This window comes from Schistocerca americana, chromosome 1 (assembly GCF_021461395.2).
Source record: "Schistocerca americana isolate TAMUIC-IGC-003095 chromosome 1, iqSchAmer2.1, whole genome shotgun sequence".
NCBI classification, from domain to species: Eukaryota; Metazoa; Arthropoda; class Insecta; order Orthoptera; family Acrididae; genus Schistocerca; species Schistocerca americana.
Window position 1 is genome coordinate 254,145,467 of NC_060119.1, and position 25,991 is coordinate 254,171,457.

The 25,991-nt window shown below is 39.6% G+C and overlaps 1 protein-coding gene across 3 annotated transcripts in view; it reads right to left on the minus strand.

Moving 5' to 3' along the window:
• LOC124560828 (peroxisomal acyl-coenzyme A oxidase 3-like) overlaps nucleotides 1–25,991 on the minus strand; it is an 86,343-nt gene that overhangs the window by 19,401 nt on the left and 40,951 nt on the right. The gene's annotated exons all lie outside the window — the stretch shown is intronic.

Here is a 25,991-nt window from a genome sequence, read left to right on the forward strand (position 1 = left end):
CATTTGCCGGGAGTGATTTAGGGAAATCACGGAAAACCTAAATCAGGATGGCCGGACGCGGGATTGAACCGTCGTCCTCCCGAATGCGAGTCCAGTGTCTAAAGAAAGTGAAGGTGTCATCACAGTTAGGAATTACATGAAAAGAGTAAATGGTGAGCTTCAGAAGATGTGATCTTTTATTCTGACTTCCCATTTACTGAAATTGCAGCTGGAGTTATCCACTCTAGTTGTAGGCCTAACGTGTAGCTTGACCATGACAACTTTATGATTTTACTGGTGCTGCTAGAAACAGAGAAAATCAGCTATGGATGAAAGATATTCGCTTTTCTCTGAGTGCTGCTAGCATTAAGCTGCCTCTAAACTTGCCTGGAAGTGAAGTATTAGAATACACATGTTAAGGGTGGTGGTGTAAGAGCAGTTGATGCTGCCTTCACATCACTACTCCTCTCCCCTCAACAATCATAAGGTGGAGGCAAGGACACCTCCTGCTGTAACCGAAAGCCACCACGTGATTGGTCGACTTATTGTGGGCAAGCTGTACCTCACCCTACACTTTGCTTTAAGTGCCAATGTTTGGCGCATACCACCGCCATTTCCAAAGGTTAAGCAATGTGTGGAAGACGTGGTTCAGCCCAAGAACCAGGTACTCAATGTACTGCCCCATGCATGTGTGTCAACTGCTGCCAAAATTATACAGTTTGGAACAAAGATAAGAAAATTCAAGAATGAAAGTACTAAATGCATCTCATACTCTTAAAAACACACAATCACTCACTTTCATGAACTCGTTCACCTCTGCCTTTAAGCAGCCCTTAGATAAGACTGTATTGGCTCCCAGAAGTTGACAGCTGAACAGATCACAACAACCTGCAATTGTAAATGTACCTACAAACTTGCATTATCAATGGAACAATCAAGCTTTCCTACAAGTGAAATAGTGGTGGCATCAGAACCAACTGTCAATAAGAATAACATACCAACATGGCAAACAGAAAAAGACAATAAAAAATGTTTCTGTAAAACAGCCTTATCTCCATTCCCGGAATTCAAGGTAAGGATGAAGAAAAACAATAGCCCAAAATATTCTGGCCCAGAACAAAACATTATTAACTCAGGGATGACCAATTTGTATGTCTCCACATTTTAAGCTATCTCACACCCCTGAGTTATGTAGCCGCATTGCCCACAAAATTGACGAACTTGGCATAGAGAGAGCTAAAGGAGGGTGACTATTTTCATAAACAATGTATACCACTCCTCTCTCTCCCTGTAACCACCACCTTACAAGCAGTCACAGTACTGGCACACGTACATCACAGGATGAAAATATGTTCCCTCTGCCAGTGCCCAAATGAAATGCTATACAAAGAAGCTCTCACAGAACTCATAATGCGTCTCCTCCAACCATTCCTCCTATATGGGGATTTTAGCACATGCAGTGTGCTTTGCAGTTCTGCAACCACTTGTCCCATGGGCAGCGCAATCAAGAGCCTCATAACGTCATTCGATACATATCTGTTGAATATTTGGCAGAGCATGGACTTCAGCATTGCAACAGAGCTGTTCACTGCTATCGATCTCTTGGTATGCTCTCCATCACTCTCCACACATGGCTCAATGGCAAGTGGTCAATGACTCACACTCAAATGCAGGAAGTGTCCTGATAGGGATTCACCTGACAGACAGAATGGTGTTCAAAGGAAAGCTGCCACTATGTGTGCTCAGTAGGGCAGACTGGTCACTGACAGCCACTTTGCTGTATTTGAGGACGGCCGGTGTGGCCGTGCGATTCTAAGCGCTTCAGTTTGGAACCGCGTGACCGCTACGGTCGCAGGTTCGAATCCTGCCTCGGGCATGGATGTGTGTGATGTCCTTAGGTTAGTTAGGTTTAAGTAGTTCTAAGTTCTAGGGGACTGATGACCTCAGCAGTTAAGTCCCATTGTGCTCATAGCCATTTTTTTGCTGTATTTGAGCACCATGACAGCATCCATGAATGGGTGGATCATATTACCACAATAATCCATCACACTGTTGAAGCATCCATTCCATAGTTTTCAGGCCAGCTAAAAAGGTAGCCTGTCTCTTGGTGGAATGACAAATGCCACTCTGCAATCAGAGCCATGCAGGCAGCTCTACATAAGTTCATGTACTCACCAACAGCATAGAACCTCATGGCCTTTCATGTAACATGGGTGAAATGTTGCCAAATTGTTAGAGAGAGCAAGAAGAGATCATGGCAACTGTTCCTGAAAACCGATACCATTCAACTAAAAGTAAAATCATATGAGAGACCATCAGAAGGCTAACTAGGAGAGGTGGCTGCTGTAATGGGGAACAAAAGTCTCCAGACCAACCTGTTAGAAACTGCCCAGACAGCGGTGAAATATTTCAACACAGTTACCACCAATGCTGGTCAGTATCCAGCTATTCAACACGACAGAGAGGCCACTGAGATGGACAGTTGGGACTTCCAAGCGGAACTGGATTCTGTGCTACCTGCAGCTAATGACATGTCAGATGGTCATGATTTGATCCACTAAACCATATTACATCTCACACGGTGATGTAAAGAATGTTTCTTGTTCTTTTTAACTGTATTTGGGCACCAAGACACATTTCCAACACCTGGAGAGAAGAAATTTTAATTCCACTTTTAAAACCCAGGAAGGACCGTACATGCTCAAGTAGTTATTATAGTGTTTTCCTTATTAACTGCAGTGGGAAGACCTTGGAAAAGATGGTCAGCCACCACCTGGTTGCATCTTAGCACACAGACAGCTCCTTAGTTGCAGTAAATGTCATTTCAGGAGATATCACTACACCTTTGAAACCTGGTTCTCCTGGAAATTTCTATACAACAAGCTTTCCTGCACAGAAACATTTTTTGACACTGAAAGGGCCTATAATAATACTAGGGGGCACAAATCCCTGAATAGCTCTACAAATTGGGATTTCGAGGACCCCTCTTTATACAGTCCTTCCTTTCGTCACATCATTTTAAATACTGAATTGGTGATGTCCTCTCCGAGAATGTCCTCAAGATAGTTCCTAAGTGTCAATGTCTGTGCCATAGCTATTAGTAGTATAACATTCATAGTTGAAAGTCCTAACCAGCGTACTCTGTTTGTGGACAACTTCTCCTTCTTTTGTTCCCCTCCAGTCATGCAACAAATCACCTTAGAAGAATGGATAAAGAAGACATGTTTCACTTTATCAACAAAAAGTCTATGTGACCTTTTTAACTGTTGATGTTCTGTTTTTAACTTTTGTGAGTTGAATATGAGGGACATAGTATTCAATTTTGAAGGTTTCTGGGCCTCACATTTGATTTTAAGCTTGCCTGTTTACCACATCTTAGGGGTCTGAAAACCCTGTCCCTAAAAGCAATCAATATTTTAAAATTTCTTAGTCACAATTCATGGTAAAATGTAAATGTCATGTGACTAGGGCCTCCCGTCGGGTAGATCGTTTGCCGGGTGCGAGTCTTCCGATTTGACGCCACTTTGCTGACTTGCACATCAAACAAGTCATGGTGAACAGACCAAACCTGTCTGCTACAGTTTTACAGAATGTCAGTGCAATCTTGGCTTCACCATAAGTACATGATGCAAGGCTCTGTATGACCTTCCTATTTAAAAATGTTGGACATGGTGCACCATGAAGAAATTAGGCTACCCGCTAGTGCCTCTGCAAAGAGACTAGTTAGCCGTCATTTAATATCAGGTGGTGACTCCCCTTGGTGTGACAGCCTATAAGACATTTTTTCAGACACTTGCTTACCATACCATTGCTCATCCACAAATGGAAAGACTTTTTAACCATTGAAAATGACCAATGAGATCCTATGAGATTTGTGAAAAGGATTGCCTTTTAAAAATAAGTGTGGCTGATTTTAAAGTTCTATAAATTTACAAAAAGCTTGGAGCAGGTCTCTGTAAATCTCCACCTTGGCTCCTAAAGAGGCTCAGAATTATTCTAGACTAGTTGTACCCAACCACACTTTGGTTTGACTCTGTCTGCTTAAATGGAAATGAAAGAAAAGAGAGAGCACACTTTTCTAATACGTATGGGTGTTAGATATACATCCTAATCTCCTCCTCTCCCCTGTCTTTCTCCATTGCCCCCTCTCTTTCCTTTGTCCATCTCCTCCTCATTGCCTCTCTCTCAGTCCATCATCTCCTCCCCCATTTCTCTGATCATCTTCTCCTCACCCACCCATCTACCCATCTCCTACTGCTCCCCTGCCCCCCTCGTACATATCCTCATTTCTGTTTCCTATGTCCATTTCCTCCTGCCCCTCTGTCCATCTCTCTCTCTCTCTCTCTCTCTCTCTCTCTCTGATCTTGAGCTTTGTTTGTTGTTATTTCAAATTCAGATTCTGTTGTAATCTAATCATAAATCAATAAGCCATAAATACAACTTTCCTGTTTGCTACTAAAATTTCATGTGTCTAAACATTTATTACAGTAACACGAAAAAATCTGAAGTAAAAAGTAAATCTGAAAGGTACATTTTGAGATTTTCAGTAACAATTTTTTCCAAGAAATGTATTAGAATTCAACGCTGTGTCAAAATTTCAAAGCAATTGATCAAGAACTTTGGGAGATTACTGATTTTGAAAAAACAAACATTTACATATTAATAATGTTCCCACTTTAATTACATACATATCAGATACATTCCAGTAGATATTTAAAAACATGTGAGTATTCCAATGCAATTTTGTGTCCAAATTTCAAAGCAATCCATGAAGAACTTTTGGACATTTGAGATTTTGAAGAAACTAATATTTACATTTGTACTTATATAGAAACTGTAAATATTCCTACCGCATTTACTTAAATCTACGTCGTACTTTTTTTTCCAGATTTTGTAATCCAAAACACCACCCGCAGCTTAGAATCGAGTGCAAAGTAAGCGGAAGTTCTGAAAAATGGTGGTAGGTGCTGCCACAACTTACATCTGCCGTCAAATATATGTAGCACTACACAGGCATGCTTTGCAGGCACAAAGATAAATACAGGCACCAAAACCTCTGTGTCAGTAAATAACTACAAAGAAAGATAGAAGACAAGCTTTTTTTCCTCTGCCCCGAGTTTCGACCACTGCATTTTCATACATTATCCAATGAAGTAAATAGAAATTCTGTATTGTTCATCTTCAAATGTAGCAGCCTTTCAAATATTTGTAGCAACAAAAATAAATTTCTTTACACAGAAATACCAACAATGCACAAGGCTTTAGCAGTTGCGTGAGTTGATACGCTGGGGCTCATTAAGATTTCAAGTAGTGGCACCTATTGCTTCGTGGAATTTTGTGAAGTGCTTGTTGGTGCTAGCGAACCATAATGAAGCGCTTTCATTATAGTGCCAAATTCAAGAGGAGAGTTATTTCTTTTGTGGAACAAAGCTCTAATCGTGCTGCAGGTCTGCGATACGGGATTGATGAGAGAAACGTCAGGCGATGGCAACTGCAGAGAGACAAATTATTTGAATGTTCAAGTTGCAGGAAAGCATTTAGTTGGCCAAAGTGTGACCAATATCATGCACTAGAAGTGATTTTAAATAAATTTGTTAAGGAACAGCGTCAGAAACTCCTGCCTGTGAACACCGAAATTTTAAAAATTAAGGCGCATGAAATTGCTAGAGAGCAAAAAATTGAAAATTTTAAGGTTAGTCACAGCTGGATTGATCTGTTTATGAAGCGCTGGGGTTCTTCACTTTGGAGGTGACTTTCAGTTGCACAGAGGCTGCTGAAAAATTATGAAGAAAAACGTGTGGAATTTCAGCACTTCATATTAGGCGGTGCACAGAAAAGCAATACCTTCTTGGTCAGATAGGAAATGCTGACCAAACTCCCGTATATTTTGACATGCCGTCAAATTATACGTTTGATGCCAAAGGAAAGAAAGACATAAGTGTTCTTATATCAGGGGGTGAAAAACAGCGGATGTCCGTCATGCTTGCTTGCACAGCAGATGGGCATAAATTACTCCCATTCATAGTTTTCAAGTGAAAGACTTTACTGAAATCGGAAGTGTTTCCAAAAACTGTAATTGCATGAGCAGACAAAACTGGATGGTTTTCGGAGGACATGGTGCTGGAATGGATTAGGCATGTGTGGAACCGTTCTCTTGGTGCAATGCTTGGTTTACGCAGTCTGTTGGTATTAGATGCGTACGCAGGCCATACAACACCTGCAGTAAAACTAAAATTAGACAAAAGCAAAACGGACATCAGTAATTCCAGGTGGGATGACGTCAGTTTTGCAACCACTTGATGTCTGTTTGAATAAACTGTTTAAGGACAAGTTTAAACACATGTACACAGACTGGCTTTCAAAAAGCAACAGACAATTGACACCAACAAGAGGTGTAAAACGCGCAAGTTTGTTGCAAGTGTGCCAATGGATTTATAATGCATGGAAGTGTGTTCCAAATCAGACTGTGCAACAAGCATTTATTTTATAAGTGTTGCTACTCTGCATTGCACAGGATAGAAAAGCATGGAAAGCTGCATCATAGACTGCTACGGACTGAACACAACAACAACACACTCTGCACTTGAAGTCATCACTAAAAATCTACTACGAAAATCCGACAGGCAAGACTGCTTGGGATGTATGTCAATATGGCCACCTCTACATTCTGAATTTTTTCCTACCTGTGATGGTTGCTAATAGGAACTTTTATGAATCGTGAATCACATGCAGTATTCTCTTAACCATAAGAATAATACGAATGTAAACATTATGCCATGTATTCTTTTGTGTTTGCTGCTATCTCATTTAAATCCTGTATGCCTAATAAAACTATGAAACTAGAGTCAGACAACAGCAAACACAGAAAAATATACATATTATGTCATGTTTACATTCATATTATTCTTATGCTGAATAGTGTACAGTCAGAAATGAAGCATGGCAACTGACTGGATTTTTGAATCTAAAATGACTCTAATTTCTGTGCAGAGTGTAATGTAGTAAAGAGGCATCTGCAAAGAATTTCAAATGGAGAAAAATGTTCGCTAAACTTTAGTTCAGAACATCTTCTATCATAAGCAGTCTATTATGTGGTTCTTGTTGATCATTATCAAAGAATGCAGCAGTGTAAGCAACAACAAATAGCAGTGTCTTGCCATTGTTTTGCTAATGAGACAATTCCTCTCTTTTTTTATTGTAAGCGGTGGTAGTGCGCACAAAAGCAAGCCATGCCGTGAGCGGCGACGGGTCATAAACACTCATTATCAGAATGTGACAAACAACACATGACACAGTACAATAATGCATTTTCAGCTTAGAGTGACATAAACACCTATAACAAAGAGAACGGCACTTATCAGAACTAAGCAAAATAAGCAATCGATTCAAACCAGATGAAGAACGTCGAAAAGGAAGGGTACCTGTATAAATACGGATGGAGCGCCTGATGCATAGCAATGGCTACCTGGTAAAGCTTAACTGCTAAGCTTACAACTCAAACCAAACTACTGTAGCTGTATCTTCAAACATTCAACCTAAATTGCGTCTCATGTTACAATGGACCAACTTTGTTTTGATTTGGAGGTGCTGTCTAAAACTTTTCTCTGCCCTTGGATTTCGAGTCTCAAATTTCAGGTGCGGCTTAGATTTGGGATTTTTTTTTCCCTTGATTTCGAGTCTCATTTTTCAGGTGTGGCTTAGATTAAAGTTCGGCTTAGAGTTGAGTAAACATGGTAATTGCAAGTCCCTGAAAGTTTTTGACTGAGTGCTTTGAAATTTTGATACAACTTTGCATTGGAATGTGTGTGCATTTTTATATAACTATTCTATACGCAATATAGAATTTTTTATAAATTCAATAACAGGGAAACATTATTATAAAAAGATCTTAAAAAGTTACACATAAAAAAGTTTCTTATCTGCTCCGATTCCCTTAGTGCTTCACAAGCACTGCCACAAATGTGCCCAGCAGAGAAAATGACCCAGTCAACACAAGACAAACTTTCTTCCTTCAAAAGCAAAGGAAGCAGATATCATTCTGCTGGGTATCACAGCGCACTGGAATCTGAGGTAACAAGTGTGGGGACCAGGTAGCGAAGGAGACCTACAGGGGGCAGAGGCTGCCATCTCTCGGCTGAGAGAGAGAGCCATGCAGCTGGGGGGGACGGTGTGGCTGGCAGTGAGGTACAACAATGTGATTCGTGAAACAAACCATACAACCATACTGTTCCTCACACCACAGTCACCCCAACAGGATGAAGTAAGCTTGACTGTCTCCAAATAGCACACTGTCCCCTAACATTTGGCTTCATATTGTAGCAAGGAGAACAATGCCTGTGGTATACAAATTATTATACGCCACATTTTAACTGAATGCACCTTGTACTGTGATGAAAGGGCAGAGTCAAATTTAGATGATGGTCTGCCCACTATTTCACGTGACGATAAGACGAGCATGGTAAAGGTTTTAAATTTTTGTATGGTGTCTGGACTCCATCCTATGCTTTTAGGCTCAAGTTTTTAGTGTGTTGCAGAGTAGCTGGCTGGCTCATCTGTTTTATTCCACTGATCAGCCAGCCACAGTTATCTGCTCTTCTATTTTAACTCTTTCCTCTGAATTTCTCTTTTCGTTCTAAACTTCAAAATGGACAAACTGCATGATTTGTGTGTGTGTGTGTGTGTGTGTGTGTGTGTGTGTGTTTTAGTGCATTTTTATTAAGTTTTATTATTCTGCCACTTTCTTCCAGAGTTGTCTAACAGAATTTTAGTGTGAGTACTAAAGATCTTTCTGCCATGTGCCCAGAATATATTATCATCGTCTACATCTATGTGACTACTCTGCTATGCACAATAAAGTGCCTGGCAGAGGGTTCAATGGGCCACCTTCAAGCTGTCTCTCTACCATTCCATGCTCTAATAGCGCGCGGGAAAAGCGAGCTCTTAAATTTTTCTGCGCGAGCCCTGATTTCTCTTATTTTACCATGATGACCATTTCTCTCTATGTAGGTGGGTGCCAACAGAATGTTTTCACAATCGGAGGTGAAATTTCATGAGAAGATCCCATCGCAACGAAAAATGCCTTTTTTTTAATGATTGCCACTCCAAGTTACGTATCATGTCTGTGATACCATCTCCCCTATTTCGTGATAATACAAAACGAGCTGCCCTTCTTTGGACTTTTTTTATGTCATCCGTCAGTCCCACCTGATGCGGATCCCACACCGCACAGCAATACTCCAGAATAGATCAGACAAGTGTGGTGTAAGCAGCGTCTTTAGTAGACCTGTTGCACCTTCTAAGTGTTCTGCCAACGAATTGCAGTCTTTGGTTTGCTCTACCCACAATATTATCTATGTGATCATTCCAATTTAAGTTATTTGTCATTGTAATCCCTAAGTATTTAGTTGAATTTACAGCCTTCAGATTTGTGTGACTTAGGGCATAATCAAAATTTTGCGGATTTCTTTTAGTACTCATGTGAATAACTTCACACTTTTCTTTATTCAGGATCAATTGGCACTTTTTACACCATACAGATATCTCATCTAAATCATTTTGCCATTAATTTTGGACATTTGATGACTTAACAAGATGGTAAATGAGAGCATCATCTGCAAACAATCTAAGACGGCTACTCAGATTGTCTCCTATGTCGTTAATATAGATCAGAAACAATATAGGGCCTATAACACTTCCTTGGGGAATGCCAGATATTAATTCTATTTAGCTCAATGACTTTCTGTCTGTTACTATGAACTGTGACCTCTCTGACAGGAAATCACAAATCCAGTCGCACAACTGAGGCAATATTCCATAGGCACGAAGTTTGATTAGAGGATGATTGTGAGGAATGGTGCCGAAAGCATTGTGGAAATCTAAAAAACATGGAATCAATTTTGATTCCTTTGTTGATAGCACTCATTACTTCATGTATATAAAGAGCTAGTTGTGTTTCACAAGAACAATATTTTCTGAATCCATGCCGACTATGTGTCAATGAATCATTCTCTTTGAGTTATTTCATAATGTTCGAACACAATATATGTTCCAAAACCCTACTGCAAATTGACATTAGTGATATGGGCCTGTAATTCGGTGCATTACTCATACTTCCCTTTTTGGGTATTGGCGTGACTTGAGCAGTTTTCCAGTCTTTAGGTATGAGTCTTAATCTGAGCGAGCGGTTGTACATAATTGCTAAATACTGAGCTATTGTATCAGCACACTCTGAAAGGAACCTGACTGGTATACAATCTGGACCGGAGGCCTTGCCTTTACTAAGTGATTTAAGCTGCTTTGCTACACCAAGAATATCTACTTCTATGTTTCTCATCCTGGCAGTTGTTCTTGATTAGAATTCAGGAATATTTACTTCATCTTCTTTGGTGAAGAAGTTTCGGAAAACTGTGTTTAATAACTCTGATTTAGTGGCAATGTAATCAGTGAAGTCACTGTTCTTACTGCGCAGTGAAGGTATTGACTACATCTTGCCACTGGTGTGCTTTGTGTATAACCAGAATCTCTTTGGGTTTTCTGCCAGATTCTGAGACAGAGTTTCGTTGTGGAAATTATTAAAAACGTCTTGCATTAAAGTATGCACTATATTTCAAACTTCTGCAAAACTTTGCCAATCTTGGGGATTTTGTGTTCTTTTAAATTTGGCATGCTTTTTTCATTGCTTCTGCAACAGCGATCTGACGTGTTTTGTGTACCAGGGGGGATCAGCACCATTACTTATTAATTTATGTGGTGTATATCCCTCAACTGCCATTGACAACTATCTCTTTGAAATCATTTCACATCTTTTCTATGCATACATGATCATGTACGCTTACATCATCATCATTATCATCATCATCATTAATGACTTCCCATGATTATTCAGTATGAGCTAAAGAAGGAATGGTTGATGCTATCCAACAACTCATCTCTCCTACTCTCCTGTGGCTCACTACAAAGTAATTGCATTTTGTTTGATTTCTTACACATTTATCTTTACATGTGTATTGCACTATATTTCTTGTTTGGTGACAAACATGTTCTGTTAACTCACAGTACTTACTGTTGACAACAGTATTGCCTGCTTTATTCTGCACCCTCAAGCTTGCATTCAGCAGTGCTCAGTTTGATCTCAGGTCTGTTTTTCTGGCAGTGCTTGTGTTATGTTAATAGCGAATTCTAATAGTTTGGATGTGTTTACTGATAAAGAGTTTGCCGACATGCACATTATGTATGTGTTCCCTGAAAGCAATGGACAAGTGGCACAGTAACAGTATGCTGAACTGTACCAATAGCAACGCCACACAAAGCACCATACTTCAGCATCTGCTTTGTTATAATACTGTGTGCTTTGTGTTGTATACTTTAGTAACTGAATATTACAAGTTTTATCACTGTTGTGAAGATATTTTCACACAAAGGTAACTTGGGTAATAAACTAAACTAATCATACTTACATTAATACTATGTAATAAGTCACTGGAGGCCACAGCTCTGTTACACCAAAATACCCACAAAATATTCCACATCAAACTCTGAAGTTCAAGTTCCCTTGTACATGCTTCATATCCATCAAATAACACTAAGAGGTCTGGGAGGCTAATTATAAATGTATAGTATTATTAAATGTGTGCTCACACATGTTATATAGCATATTATATAACTGATTTCAATAGGATTTAGTAACCTATCTATAATTAAATACTGTTATGCACTGTACTGTGAATCACTTAATCTTCAACATTCATTGGTTTCCAGCAGAGCTCAGTGGTATTCTTGTATGCCAATGGTATGGTCAGTGCTCTTAGTTGTAGGCTGCCAGCTGAATGAATGTACAGGGTGGAGCAACAGAAAACATGAAGTCAGTACAATCAGTCTTCTACTGAAGCTGGCATTGTTTCTACCTTGTTTTTGGGACACTTTGTTAAGTATTTATATGGTTTATATAAAAAAAATATTGAGCCATTAATCATAGAACTAACTCATGAGAGTAACATTTTAGATTGCTTGGTTACAGCATTGGCCAAACATTTTGACTCAGTTATTGTAGAGTACAGAATTAGAGGTCATAAGGCTATTATAATATCACTGATTATGGATGTCAAGATGATTGTAAAAATAGATAGGAAGATATTTCTGATAAGTAACTGCAATAATAAGAGATTTCAGATTACCTGAGGAGTGAAAATCATTCATCTCTGAGGCTGAAAATAGACCAAGTTCAGGACTACTGCACAATGTGCCTTGGACAGATATATGCCACGTAAAGTTGTGAGGGATGGAAAAGACCTACTGTAGTTTGACAGCCAAGTTAAGAAGAATTCCAAAAGCAAGAGAGCTTCAGCCCAGATTTAAAAATAGCCAAAACTGTGCTGGTGTAAACTGTAGCCAGCACACCAGTCAGCAAAGAGGTTGAGAGAAGATCGATAGTAGGCACTGGAGCAAGCTTGCCTAACAAGAGAGAGGCCAAAGACAGACTCACAAGCAATTTGCTGCCTACACCCTCTTGACTGCAAGTATTTAGACCACCACCGCTGACTGGAGGGGTCAGTTCCAGTCAGTCACAGAGCCAGTCACAATCAACTCAGTCACTATTCTAGTTGGCGTTTGTCAGTTCACGTCACCAGCTATGAGAGTGTAGTGTTTATAGTGGAACTTATACTTCACCAGCAGTGAGGTTAATGTGGACTATTACGGAAGAGCTTGTACCACAACACATGGACTTGCTTAAAGATAAGTAGCTTCCTGTTCTTGTGAATAAAGAACCCTGTTAATACATGTGTGCAGCTGTGATAGGATACCGGCCACCAAACAACATCCTCTCCCTCGCTTACCCTGGTACAAGACTCTACAGTGGCTGACAACACAACAGTGGCAACAAGGATAATTAGTGCAGATTGAAGTTAATCAACTTGGCCAATGATTTTCTTGCTTCTCTTGTGTTTTAGCTTGCTGGAGTGATCATTTTGCTAATTTTTTGTGGTGGTCCTGTATGCATTCCAGGAGTGGAGCTGCAGAACTAATAAAATTTCTCTTTTCAAAGGCTTTGCTTGATTTTTTGATATAACGTATTTGTGTAAACCACAGCTACCCATCCTACTCCACCCCCTACCTCAGCCACAGACAACCAATGTGATGGATCTATCACAAATTTTTCAGTTTCAGAACAAACAAATTTCTACCTTGCTGACGACGGTACAACAACATCTGGCTGCACAAGCTGCACTGGCCACACAACCGCAAAAGATCAACAAAGCAGCCCAACAAGTGCTGCCGACCGGCATACCAACATTCCAGCAATTCAATGACACAAAATAAGAATGGCTCGAATACCTGACTCAGTTCCAAGCACATTGTCAAGTTCATCACGTTCAAGGTACTGTAAAACTACAATAATTTCTTTCGATTGCATGGTCCCCAGTGTTCAGGCTGATACAAAAACTATTTCAAATGGCCTCTCCCAACGAACTCAACTATGACCAAGTAATCGCTGCATTAACCAAGTACTATGACCAGCAATTCCAAGTAGCTGCAGCCAGATATCAGTTCTTTTGCTTGCAGGAAAACCCAGAACAGACATACCATCAGTGGTACACGGAATTAACGGGCATGACTAGGACGGGTAAATTTAAGTGTACTTGTGGCAACTTTTACAGTGATTTAATGATAAGGGATGCAATAACATTCAGTGTTCCAGATAGTAGAATATGGGAACAGATCCTAAAGTACACTGATCCATCACTTCTCAAGTATTGCAAGTCTTTGAGCAATATGATTCGGGTGCCATAGCAGCCAATAAGTTTGTTCAGGCCCAGATTTGTCAGGTCGAGTCACCCCTTGCTTGTGACCACCCCAAGCAGCCACAACAATGAGCATGTACACAGCTGTGCGAACAACCACATAGACATGTAAACAAGCCTGTGAATTTAGTGAAGTCTTGCCCTAGATCTTTTGCTAGCCATAAAAGATGGGATTGCCCATCACATAACACAATGTATTACACATATGGAAAAAAAGGCCATATCCAAGCAACTTGTCTGCAACGACACAAAAACGCCAATTTTGCCCGCTCCCAGAAAAAACAGCTTGTGCACAGGCAGTGCACGTTGTGTTTTCAAAACCTATGACAGGTTCCGACAAAAGTAAGATTAAGATTGTGCCTTCATCTCGCCCTAGTGCTGTGCAACAATCTTCTAACAAATTATTTGTCTCATTATGCATTGCTGGTCATCGTGTAAACTTTCAGTTAGGCACAGGTGCCTCAGTAACTTTGCTTAATCATGCCACATATGAACAGTTAGGCTCAACATGCCTTTCTAAATCTAGCAAGCACCTCACTGCTTACAACTGACAGGAAATTCCAGTGCTTAGACAGTGTAGTTTACCTACCACTTACAAATCTCACACCAGGACAGTGAATTTTACTGTGTTGAAATCACAAGACAGTGAGAACATTTTTGGTTTATATGCCTTTGATCTGTTTGACTTAGCATCCACGAAAACGTGCTTTCCATATCAGCTTTTGCACCAAAAGACAGTGTCGCTAGCTTGCTTAACGAATTTCCTGAGCCATTTTTAGAAGGAATGGGAGAAGCTAATAACTTTGTAGTGCATGTTTCATTGAAAGACGATGCACAGCCTAAGTTTCTCCAGCCCCCCCCCCCCCCCCCCCTCCCCCGATCCAATTGTTTTAAGAGATAAAATAACCACTGAAATGAAAGAATTGCAAGATAATGGTCACATTCGCATCTGTGTTGACTTCAAGTCTACAGTCAACCCACAGACAGTAGTTGACACTTGTCTGTTACCTCACCCTGAGGAACTCGTGGACAGGCTTGGTGCAGGACATTACTTTTCTAAGATACATTTGCGTGGTGCCTACTTGTAGATTCCATTGGATGAAGAATTACAGAAAGGGTCTGTTGTAAATATGCACATAGGACTGTTCAAGTATTTACATTTGGCCTTCGGCAGTGCTTTCACACCCGCCATTTTTCAACATTACTTGAAACAGCTGACTGCAAAAGGGTCATTTTGTTCAAACTACTTTGACAATATTGTTGTTTCAGGTTGTAAACCAGAAGAACACACTGCCAATTTGTGTATTTTTTTTTTCAAGTGTTGTCAGAAGCAGAACTCAAGTGTCATCTCAAAAAGTGTGACTTTTTTCAAACTGAACTACAGAACTTAAGTCATATGATAAACAGTCAGGTTGTGCACCCTTGCCAATATCATTTGCTTGCAATACATGACCTACCTGTTTCTCACAATGCATCTGAACTGAAGTCAGAACTAGGCAAGATGACATACTACATTCGGTTAATACTGAATACCACTCAGATCACGGCTCCACTGCATCGCTTGTGTTGCAAAAATGTGCCTTTTGTGGGGACTATAGATTGTCAAGACGCGTTTCAGAAATTCAAAAATGCTTTGCTAAGTGACAGATGTTTAGTACATTTTGACCCTGCCAAGCCAGTAGTTTTGCAAGTTGACACTTCTTTCTACGGAATCGGCACTGTGCTTTCACACAGAATTGGTGGACATGACAGACCTATTGCTTTTGTGTCAAAGTTGCTCACTCAAACTCTGTGCAATTATTCACAAATCGCTATTGTGTATGGTGTGACAAAATTCCATCACTATTCGTATGGTTGCATGTTCTATTAATGATATATTACAAGCGTTTGCAGTCCTTGTTTCATCTGTCTAATCCGGTTCCTACATGCACTGCTCAAAAACGGCAATGTTGGGCTTTGTTACTTTTGCAGTATCAGTATGAAATTGTGTACAGATCTACAGCAAAGCACAGCAATGCAGACGCCCTATATCACCTTCTGATTGGCTCAGGCTTTGATTTTGATGTGTCTGCTGCATCTTGTTGCCAAATCGATGTGCAGGACTCTGAATTGCTGGAATCATTTCCCTTGCACTAGCAAAAAATTGCACAGTCCATGGAAACAGACCCATATCTCATTACATTTGCACGTCTTGTAGGCCTTATTCATTGAACAGTATCCAGAACTCAGTTGTGTGCCGATATTTTGCATGTTGGCCCAACCTTTCAGTTCAACAGGGTGTGATTCTAGTTCAAAATGACAGTGGACAATCATGTGTTCTTATTCCCAAAGTGTTACAAAAGGATGCATTGCGATTGCTCCACCACACGAAGGACATTGGGGAATTGTTCACACTAAACAGTTAGCGTGTCAGCACTGTGCTTGGCAGGGCACGGATGTCCACATTCAACAGATAATGTCACAGTGTCGTGCATGCACAGAAAACCAATCTGCTCTGCCACAGACATTTGAAGCTTGGCATAAGACTCAATCACCATGGCAACAAATGCACATTGGCTTTGCAGGACCATTCTGGAACACTCGTTGGCTCATGGTGGTAGACTCTTTTAGCAAGTTTCCATTTGCAGTGCCCATGGCTTCTACCGCATCATGTAACACCATTCAATTGTTGTCTTCCACATTTTGCACAGAAGCTTTCCCCGAAGTACCTGTCTAGGACAATGAACCACAGTTCACTTCACATGATTTTGAACAGTTTTGTGAATGAAATAGCATTCGTCATCTAGCAAGTGCTCCATTTCACCCGCAGTCCAATGGAGAAGCAGAATGCTTCGTACGCACTTTTAAGCAACAGATGGCCACACTTCATACCACCCACATATGGGAACAGGTGTTGCAACTCTTTCTTGCCTCCTATTGCTCCCACCCACAAGATGGACCATCACTGGCGGAACTTCTGCTTAGCCACTGCCATCAGACACTACTACACTTCCTGCAACCACTGCAGCATGTGCCACCGCCAATGGCCTGCAAGTATCGCTGAGCGCTGCAAATTTTCTTCTTTTCAGGATTTATCTCAACCGTGGGCACTGGGAAAGAGGGGGGGGGGGGTTTATGTGCTGGCATAAGCTGTCCCAGCAATCTGGTCAGCAAAGAGGTTATGAGAAGATTGATAGTAGGTGCTGGATCAAGCACGCCTATTAGGAGAGAGGGCAAAGACAGACTCGTAAGAAACGCGCTGCCTCCGCCCTCTCGATTGCAAGTATTTAGATCACTGCTGCTGACTGGAGGGGTCAGTCACAGAGTCAGTCGCAGTCAGCTCAGTTACTAGCTCAGTCACTATTCTAGTTGGTGTCTATCAGTTCACGTCACCAGCTACGGGAGTGTAGTGTTTATAGCGGGATTTACACTTCACCAGCAGTGAGGCTAATACAGACTATTACGGAACAGCTTCTACCAAAACACATTGGCTTGCTTAAAGATAAGTAGCTTCCTGTTCTTGTGAATAAAGAACCTTGTTAATTCGTGTGTGCAGTTGTGTTGCAGAAAGAGTACGCTAGCCACCAAACAACGTCCTCTCCCTTGCTTCCCCTGGTACAAGACTCTACAGTATCGACAAGGACACAAAAGAAACCACATAAACAAACAGAAATTGAGCTAAGCCACAACTAACGTAAAGTGAGCAATGTGTGAAACAACAAACAAATTCAGGAGTACTATTGTATCTATTGAGCTGATGGATCAAATCAGAATTTTATTGTCTCATAACTAGAGGCATGCATAATAAAAACCTTAAAATATGCACACAAGTATGCATGGAAAAATACTTAAAAAATGCATGAGAAGCATCGAAATATTCAAGATCAAATGATAAAACAACATGGTAGTTATAGCGTGCATTATATCTCAAAGTCAAACCTGTGCATGTCAATTATGAGGAACAGTCCCGCACCACATGAAAAATCGGTACATTTAGAATCCTGATGTCATTTCCTGAATACTTTCTGGTAGAGGTTAGGAAGGGGGCCTTTCTGGGACTATTTTCTAAAAGTTTGCAAAATGGGGAGACATACTGTGCTTCAAGAATTGTGCCTTTCTTGCTATTGTTGTCGGTAACAAGTGGATGTGATGTGAGTGGGTTGCAGTGAAACAGTCATTATGTACAGGACCAACTTCGAGATATATCGCACACAGAGGGGCATACTCAAAAACTCCATATCATCATATTTAAAAAACAACATACAATCATGAATTTTTTTGAACAGCATTAACTTTTAATTAATACTACTGGACCAAAACATAGTTTACAATTTATTCTATATTTTTCTACTATTTTAAACATAAATGACCAAGAGTTGTTTCAAATTTTCAGTAGTAAGATTGTGTCTTCAATCACTCAAAACATTTTTATAAGCAAAAACGTACCATTCTACATCAACTGAGGTAACTGGGCAGTATTTGGATTTGGGTGCTATGTTGGCACTTATTGTTTCTGGTAAAAGTTCACCTGTCCCATTAATAAAGCTATCAATTTGACACAAGGGTTCAGGGGTTATTTTTTAAAATGTTTTCAAACTTTTCTTTAATTTTTCTTGGGAATACCTCCGGCAATGAGGAGTTCACTAGAATAATTTTATTCACTAACTGAATAGATTCATTCAATGCCAAACCTTGACTTTCAAGCCTTTTAATACTTGCAAGTATATGGGGAAAATGAGTGCTAATCACAGCAATGTCTTTTTTAATACCGGAATCAATAAAAGCTTCCTTGCAGTGACAAACTGCCAAAGCCTCTACACTATCGAAGTCATTTATTACCCCTCTAATGGCTTCGAAATGTTCACTGTAAAACAACAGAGCTTCGACTCACATACCTCAACCAGTTACCCCTGGTTCAGGAGGTAAAGGCACAATTGGTAGTTTTTCTTTGTAGCTCTTGATGTGTGCAGGAGCCTTTAAGAACACTTTCTTTGTGGATGAAATCAGTTTATTTACATTCACAAATGTGGAACATACTTTTTCAGCAAAGCAACATACTCTGTGAGCAAAGCATGTCACAAGAATCAAATTGGGATAAAATATTTTTAGGGCTTTTCCTGCTTTGAACATATAGGGAGCAGCAACTGAAATAAAGAAACACCATTTCATCTGGAGACGATTCTGGAAATATTTTTCTAATACCCTCAGTCATAAAACTGGCAATCGTAGAATGATTTACTTTTTCATGTTCTTTGCAGGCTGCTAATAGGAAGAAGAAGGCTCTTCTTTTAAAGCACCAACAATTAAATTTCCAATGTAACGTTTTGTACACGTTTTTGTAAACTGAAATCCAGATAATGCTGGCCCTTTAGTTATTGTGTATTTCTTCCAGAACATTTATGTAAATTGTTGGTATGTAATTTTTATGCAGTGCTGATTCATCTGGTATATTTTGATTTAAGCAATATTTGTGCAGGAAGCCTTTGAGGACTGGGTTTGTAAGTTTGTGAAGAGGAGTATTGCTTGCAATGAATGCTTCACACAGATCCATGTTAAACCAACTTTTTTGGTTATCTTTGGGAAATCCCTGCTACTGCAGCTTGCTGTTGTCAGAAGTTGTTGTCGTGGTCCTTTCTTCTGCATTCCTGTTATATGAAGACTTGTCTTGACATGCTGGTCAGTTTGAAACTTTTTTTTGCACGAAATGTTTTTCTCGTAAACTCGACAATACAAACAATTCCGTCATATGTAAATGTTTCAGGATGGTCAGCTATCCACGAAATGATGTTTCTTTTTTTGGGTGGCATGGCACACAACACATTACACACTATACATTGTAGACACATTCAACTGTGTACAAGTAAATAGAAAACTAAACTGAAATAACGGATGTGCAACTAAAAGCTTGCACAGCTTAATTTAATCGTTGCCAATGCGTACAGTATGACAGCAGAGGGGATTAACCAGGGGTGCGGGCGCAGGAGCAATGGCTCTGTCTGCCTGTCCATGTTCCTTTTCTGTAATGATTTTGCTAGGCAGTGGCCTCTCAGTTAGCGATTGCACACAGTTCTAGGTCATGGTCAATCTGTGAGACATCAAAACTAGATCAAGCTAGAGACCGCCCATCTAAACTTTTAAAATATTATAAACATAGAGCAAAAATATGCATCATCACTAGTTTTTAGTTAAAATATGCAGTAACCGGTGGGAAGGAGCCAAATCTGCAAATGCATATGCAACATGCTAATGCATACAATCCAGTCTCTACTCATAATATCCATGTTAAATCATTGATCTAGTGTATAGGAGACATGTCAGCTAAACCAGTAAATGTACCAAAGCTATCTGTCTGAACACTCAGTGCCCATAATAGAACTGATATGAAGGATGACAGAGAGAAGGGCAAAATACTAAATTCTTTTTTCCAAAACTGTTTCACTGGGGAAAATGGTACTGAGTTTCTTCTTTGAAATCATCACATGAACAACAAAATTGCAGATACTGATACAAGTAATCACAGAATTGAAAATCAACTAAAATTGCTCAATAGAGCAACTATAGGCCAAAATAGCTGATGTCAGTCTGTTGTAGTAGAGTTTATAACATGTTTTATGCTTTCATATTATGACCTTCCTGCAGACCAAAATTCTCCTCTGCAGGAATCAGTGCGAACTGAAGAGCCCAGCTCGCTTTGTTCATCCATGACACCCAGAAGGTAGTACACTCCAGCACCTAGGTTGATAGTGTGTTTCTTGACTTCTGGACAGTATCTGATACTGTACCACACTGTTGCCTAGTGAACAAAATAGCACCGTTGGGAATATGAGACCAGGCTTACCATTGGATTGTAGAGTTTCTAGAAAACAGATCACAGAATCTCAATTCTTCATGGACAGAAATTTTTTGTCATCAAAGAAACTTCGGGTGTTGACAAGTGAATGTTATAAGGCAATTTCTGTTCAGAACATATGTAAATGACCCAGTGAATAATGTGAGAAACCGTATGACACTGTTCCAAGATGACACTGTTGTATAAAGAGAAGTGAAATGCAGGAAGACCAGTATAGAATAAATCCTCAGTGCAGGGATTAGCAGTTGACAATTAATATAAATAAATGATATCAATATAATAGAGGGAAACATTCCACGTGGGAAAAATTATATATAAAAACAAAGATGAGGTGACTTACCAAACGAAAGCACTGGCAGGTCGATAGACACACAAACAAACACAAACATACACACAAAATTCAAGCTTTCGCAACAAACTGTTGCTTCATCAGGAAAGAGGGAAGGAGAGGGAAAGACGAAAGGAAGTGGGTTTTAAGGGAGAGGGTAAGGAGTCATTCCAATCCCGGGAGCGGAAAGACTTACCTTAGGGGGAAAAAAGGACAGGTATACACTCGCGCACACACACACACACACACACACACACACACACACACATATCCATCCACACGTACAGACACAAGCAGACAAGTCTTTCCGCTCCCGGGATTGGAATGACTCCTTACCCTCTCCCTTAAAACCCACTTCCTTTCGTCTTTCCCTCTCCTTCCCTCTTTCCTGATGAGGCAACAGTTTGTTGCGAAAGCTTGAATTTTGTGTGTATGTTTGTGTGTCTATCGACCTGCCAGCGCTTCCGTTCGGTAAGTCACCTCATCTTTGTTTTTATATATAATATAAATAAATGTACGTACATCACATAAACAGGATGAAAGACCTGTTATTGTCTCATCACACAATTGTTGAAAGATTACTGGAAGCTGTCATAGCCATTAAATACCCGTCAATGTGCTAAGGAGAAATTGAAAGTGGAACAACCACACAAAACTAGCCATATTAAAGGCAGATGCCAACTGAGATTCATTGGAAGAATCCTGAGTGGGTGTAGTCCACCTACGATAAGTGTAGCTTACAAAACCTTTTTCCACCAGATGTTTGACTACTGTTCCTCGGTGTGAAATCCTTACCACATAGGAATGACAGAGGAAATAGAGAAGATACAAAGAAGAGAAGTAAGTTGCATCACAGGCTCATTTACTAAATGCAAAACCATCACAGAGAGGCTTATGCAATTTCAGTTGCAGATGCTAGGACGGAGGCATTGTGCATCATGGTGAGGTTTGCTTCTAAAATTTTCAGAACATATGTTCCTAAAAGTCAACCAATATATTTCTCCCTTCTATGTATATCTAGAAAAAAGAATGTTAAGGTCAAATCAAAAAGATCTGAAATCACATGGTGGCTTACCAACAATTGTGCTTTCCACGCATAGTTTGTGCCCAGAACAGGAAAGAGGGGAAGTGACAGTGACACACAAAATATGTAAGGTGGCTGGTGGAGTATAGATGTAGATGTAAATATTTTTCCCCTTGCACATTATTAATGCATGTCAGGCAACTCATTACATAACAGTCCTTTTTTTCCCGGTGTATGTAATTCCAGTTTTTTGCCCCATGACAGAAGTAGTGCTGACAGCTGCTAGACAGTATGCATGATAACAACCTGGATAAGATTAGTGCCAATTGCTCATGTGTTAACTTTTTGTAATGCTTTTTATTATGTGACATTACAACTGTGATTATAAAACGCTAAGTTTCTTATATTCTCAGTCACATTTCTGGTGATGAACTGAACACAAGCTGAGTGATAAATAATTTGTACACAGCTTAAAACTGCATTTTGGAAAGTGTCATTTTATAAGCAACAGAGATCTGCAGATTAAGTATTTTGCTTGCTCTTTGCAAATTAGGAATTCTGCTTGCTCACACTCAAGCGTGCCAAGATTGGGCATCATTTTTTCAAGTACGAATGTCTGGACCAGGCTGCCTGTGGTCGAATTACACGATGCTGGTCAGAGACCGCCCGGCCTGGCAGGCTGACAACTCTTATGTTGTGGCTGTCATTACAGCTCTGTTGTGTGCAGGCTGGTGTTGCTTCTGGTATATTCCTACTATATTCCTGATGGAACTATACTCATATCAATTTAGTTATGCTGTACTTGTATATTCCTGCTTGTTAGCAGATGGTGCTTTAGACAACAAAGAACATTTGCAAATAGTTAAATGTCTCACAGACCACATCAATTCTCCTGTAAAAACCGCCATGTCAGCTCAGTACTGCATGCAATTATAGAAACATAAACTCAATTTTAACTATTTATAAACTTTAGCAGGTGTGCATGCATTTTTTTTCCATGCAGTTTCTGTGTTTACAAATAGTGCTCTGTCTAGTTTGGTTTTATGATTAGGGTAATCTAACTATTATTTTTCATCATTTTGTAATTAACCTAAAAATTACATTGGTCTAAGTTCAGTTTGTTATGTATGGTCCAAATTTGGGCTATAGCCACATTTTGGACCATTTTGCCAATATGATGAACCTGTGCCTTTTTTGTTCTATAATGCTGAACAAAAAGCTAAAATATATCCTGCGGGGGAAGGTAAAGACAGGGAAGGAAACCGATATGACCAAAGTGATTCATGCAGTCAAAAATAAAACTTTATGTACACTGAAGATTTCAACAATATTTAATGTGCCAGAAATGATTTTGCAAGCATTTAGTAAGGCTGAAGTTTCTGCTTCAAAATTAATTTAATGGAAAATGGGAAGTAAACTCGTGTTAGATGCAAAGTTAGAAAAAGGAACTAGTGTCTTATCTACTTCACACAGAAGAGAAATTTTATGACTTCACAGTTAGTGACAAGGGATGATCCATTTGAAAAGGGAAAGGAGGAAGAACTTGGGTGTATCTATTTTTGCAACACGATAAGAAATGGATAAGAATTAATTGCTTTCGTTATATAATGTGTGGCCTCCTATAAGACCAGAACAGATGATTCTTCATTGTAATTGGTCATTGCTAAGTGAAAAATTTGTATATATTTGGAGTTTTCCAAACTTGGACTGTTGAAGCCACATGAGGGTCTGATGCAAGGACCTAATCACTAGTAACTTATTTTTCTTTCCTGCAGTGTCAGAGACTATGCTGATCCCAAGTGAATTTTGTCAGCTTGCGAATGCGACATTGGCACCATTTAATAACTTGCATTTACTTGTGAAGGAAGACAGATGACAGTGTCACTAAATTCTACTGTAATTTTAGCTGTATGCAGGTTGTTTGATAAGTCTGACAAATAAGCAGGAAAAAATGTTTGTTTCATAAACACTTCACCTTATTTCTTGACATAGCCTGCTTTGAGGGATGTACACTTGGTCCAATGATCATCCAGCTTTTTCTTCCCATTGGAAAAAATTGGTTTTGTCAAACTCTGCAAAATACTTATTGACTGAAACTATCAGTTTCTCATTTGATGAAAATTTCTTCCCAGCAAGCCAAAGTTTCAAGTTAGAGAACAGAAGGAAGTCACTTAGGGTAGTCTGATGAAAGAGTGGTTGAGGAACCAATGCAAAGCCCAATTCATGTACTTTTGCCTCTGTTATCACTGATGTGTAGGATGGTGCATTATCCTGGTGAAAGAGCAGTTTTTTGCATACTAATCTTGGTCTCTTTTCAGCCAGCCAACAATGAAGCATAATACAGTCCAAGTATGATCTTGCCTTTTCCAAGTAATTCCTTTGGAATACCGAAAAACAGTGACCATCACCTTGCCAGCTGACAAAATGGTCTTTGCCTTCTTCAGTGCACTTTCACCAGCCTTTGTCTATTGTTTTCACTGCTGTTTTGACTTTGGTGTGTAATGATGGATCCAGGTTTCATCACCAGTCACAAATCAGGACAAAAAGTCTTGCGGAGTTTGGTTGAACACTGCCAGATGTTGTGTTGAAATGCTGTGCCAGATGCACTTTTGGTCAACTATGAGCAATCACGGCACCTATCTCACACACAGCCTTTTCACAGCCAATTCTCCATGCAGGATATTATGCACTCACTCAGTTAAGATGCCTGCAGTCTCAGCAATCTCACAAATTTTCATTCGGCAGCCTTGCATTACCATATCATGGACCTTCTAAATTGTTTCCTTTAAAGTGGCATGAATTGGATGGCAGGAGCGCGCTCCATTTTTATGGTGCTTGTCCAGCCACATTCAAATTCATTAATCCAGAAGTAAATGGTCCTCTCTGATGCTGCAGTCTGCAAGAACTTCATCCAATACTGCTTTGATTTGTGCAGCAGTCCAATACTTCAAATAAAAATGTCTAATAACAGCACAAAACTTTATTTTCTCCATTTTCAATCGCAGTTGACACAATGACCAATGCAGACAGCTGTCAACAATGAACTGTATGCTGTTGAAATTCTTTATATGATCCTTAGAATAATCAACCTTACCAACCAGAAGACACAACTAAAATGTTCCCTTTTGTCATGGAATTTAACCTGACTTATCAAACCACCCTTGTCTTTCACTTACAGTAACGTATTGTCTAAAATATAGGAAGCGGTAAACTGCACACCATCACACTTCTTCAGTACAAGATTTGTAAATCAAGTGAACATGGTTCACAAATAGCGTCCTGACTGTTACTAGTTATGAAAAGGTAAATGTTTTATTAAGAAGCTAAGATTTCATACTACCATAAGTGAAAATAAAATCAGATTTTTTAACTGCACACTTGTCAAAACAGATCGAGAAATGATATGGAATTAAAAATCATGCAAAATGAAAATCAGAAGTTTTCTTTTTTCACAAGGTAAGTGAAGCACTTGATGAAAAATAAGTCCATAAAATGATGTGTAAAGAACGAGCATGAGGGAAGTCACATGCAATTGTTTCCTGCGAGAAAAGTGACAACACTGGCATATGCTAGACTTTCACAGAACTATGTGCACTAAACACTTCAAGTGAGCATAAATGCCAGATGCGGAAGCTATGGAGTACCATGCATCCAAAATGCTTTTTTGATGACCAGCATACTAAAAATTCATCCACACAGACGTAGCCTGGACAATATTTGAACCAATCTATATCCAGTTCACAGCAAATTATTAAAGACTTAATGTCTCAAAGATCCATATTACCATTTAAACCAAAAAAATACCCACTGGTTAAACAAACTGACATTAATAGTCATGCACTAAATGAAATACTATATGCAAAATTCCTTAATGTTGAACAACAAGCTAAAACTAAGTCAGCACAGAGATCAAGTGCAAATCTGGAAGTTCACTGGCATGTTTTGTATTTAGAAGTGTACTGATATGAAAACCACAATGCTAGCTTCTTTTGCACACTTGCACTCCCTATTCTATAATGGAATTATCTCTTG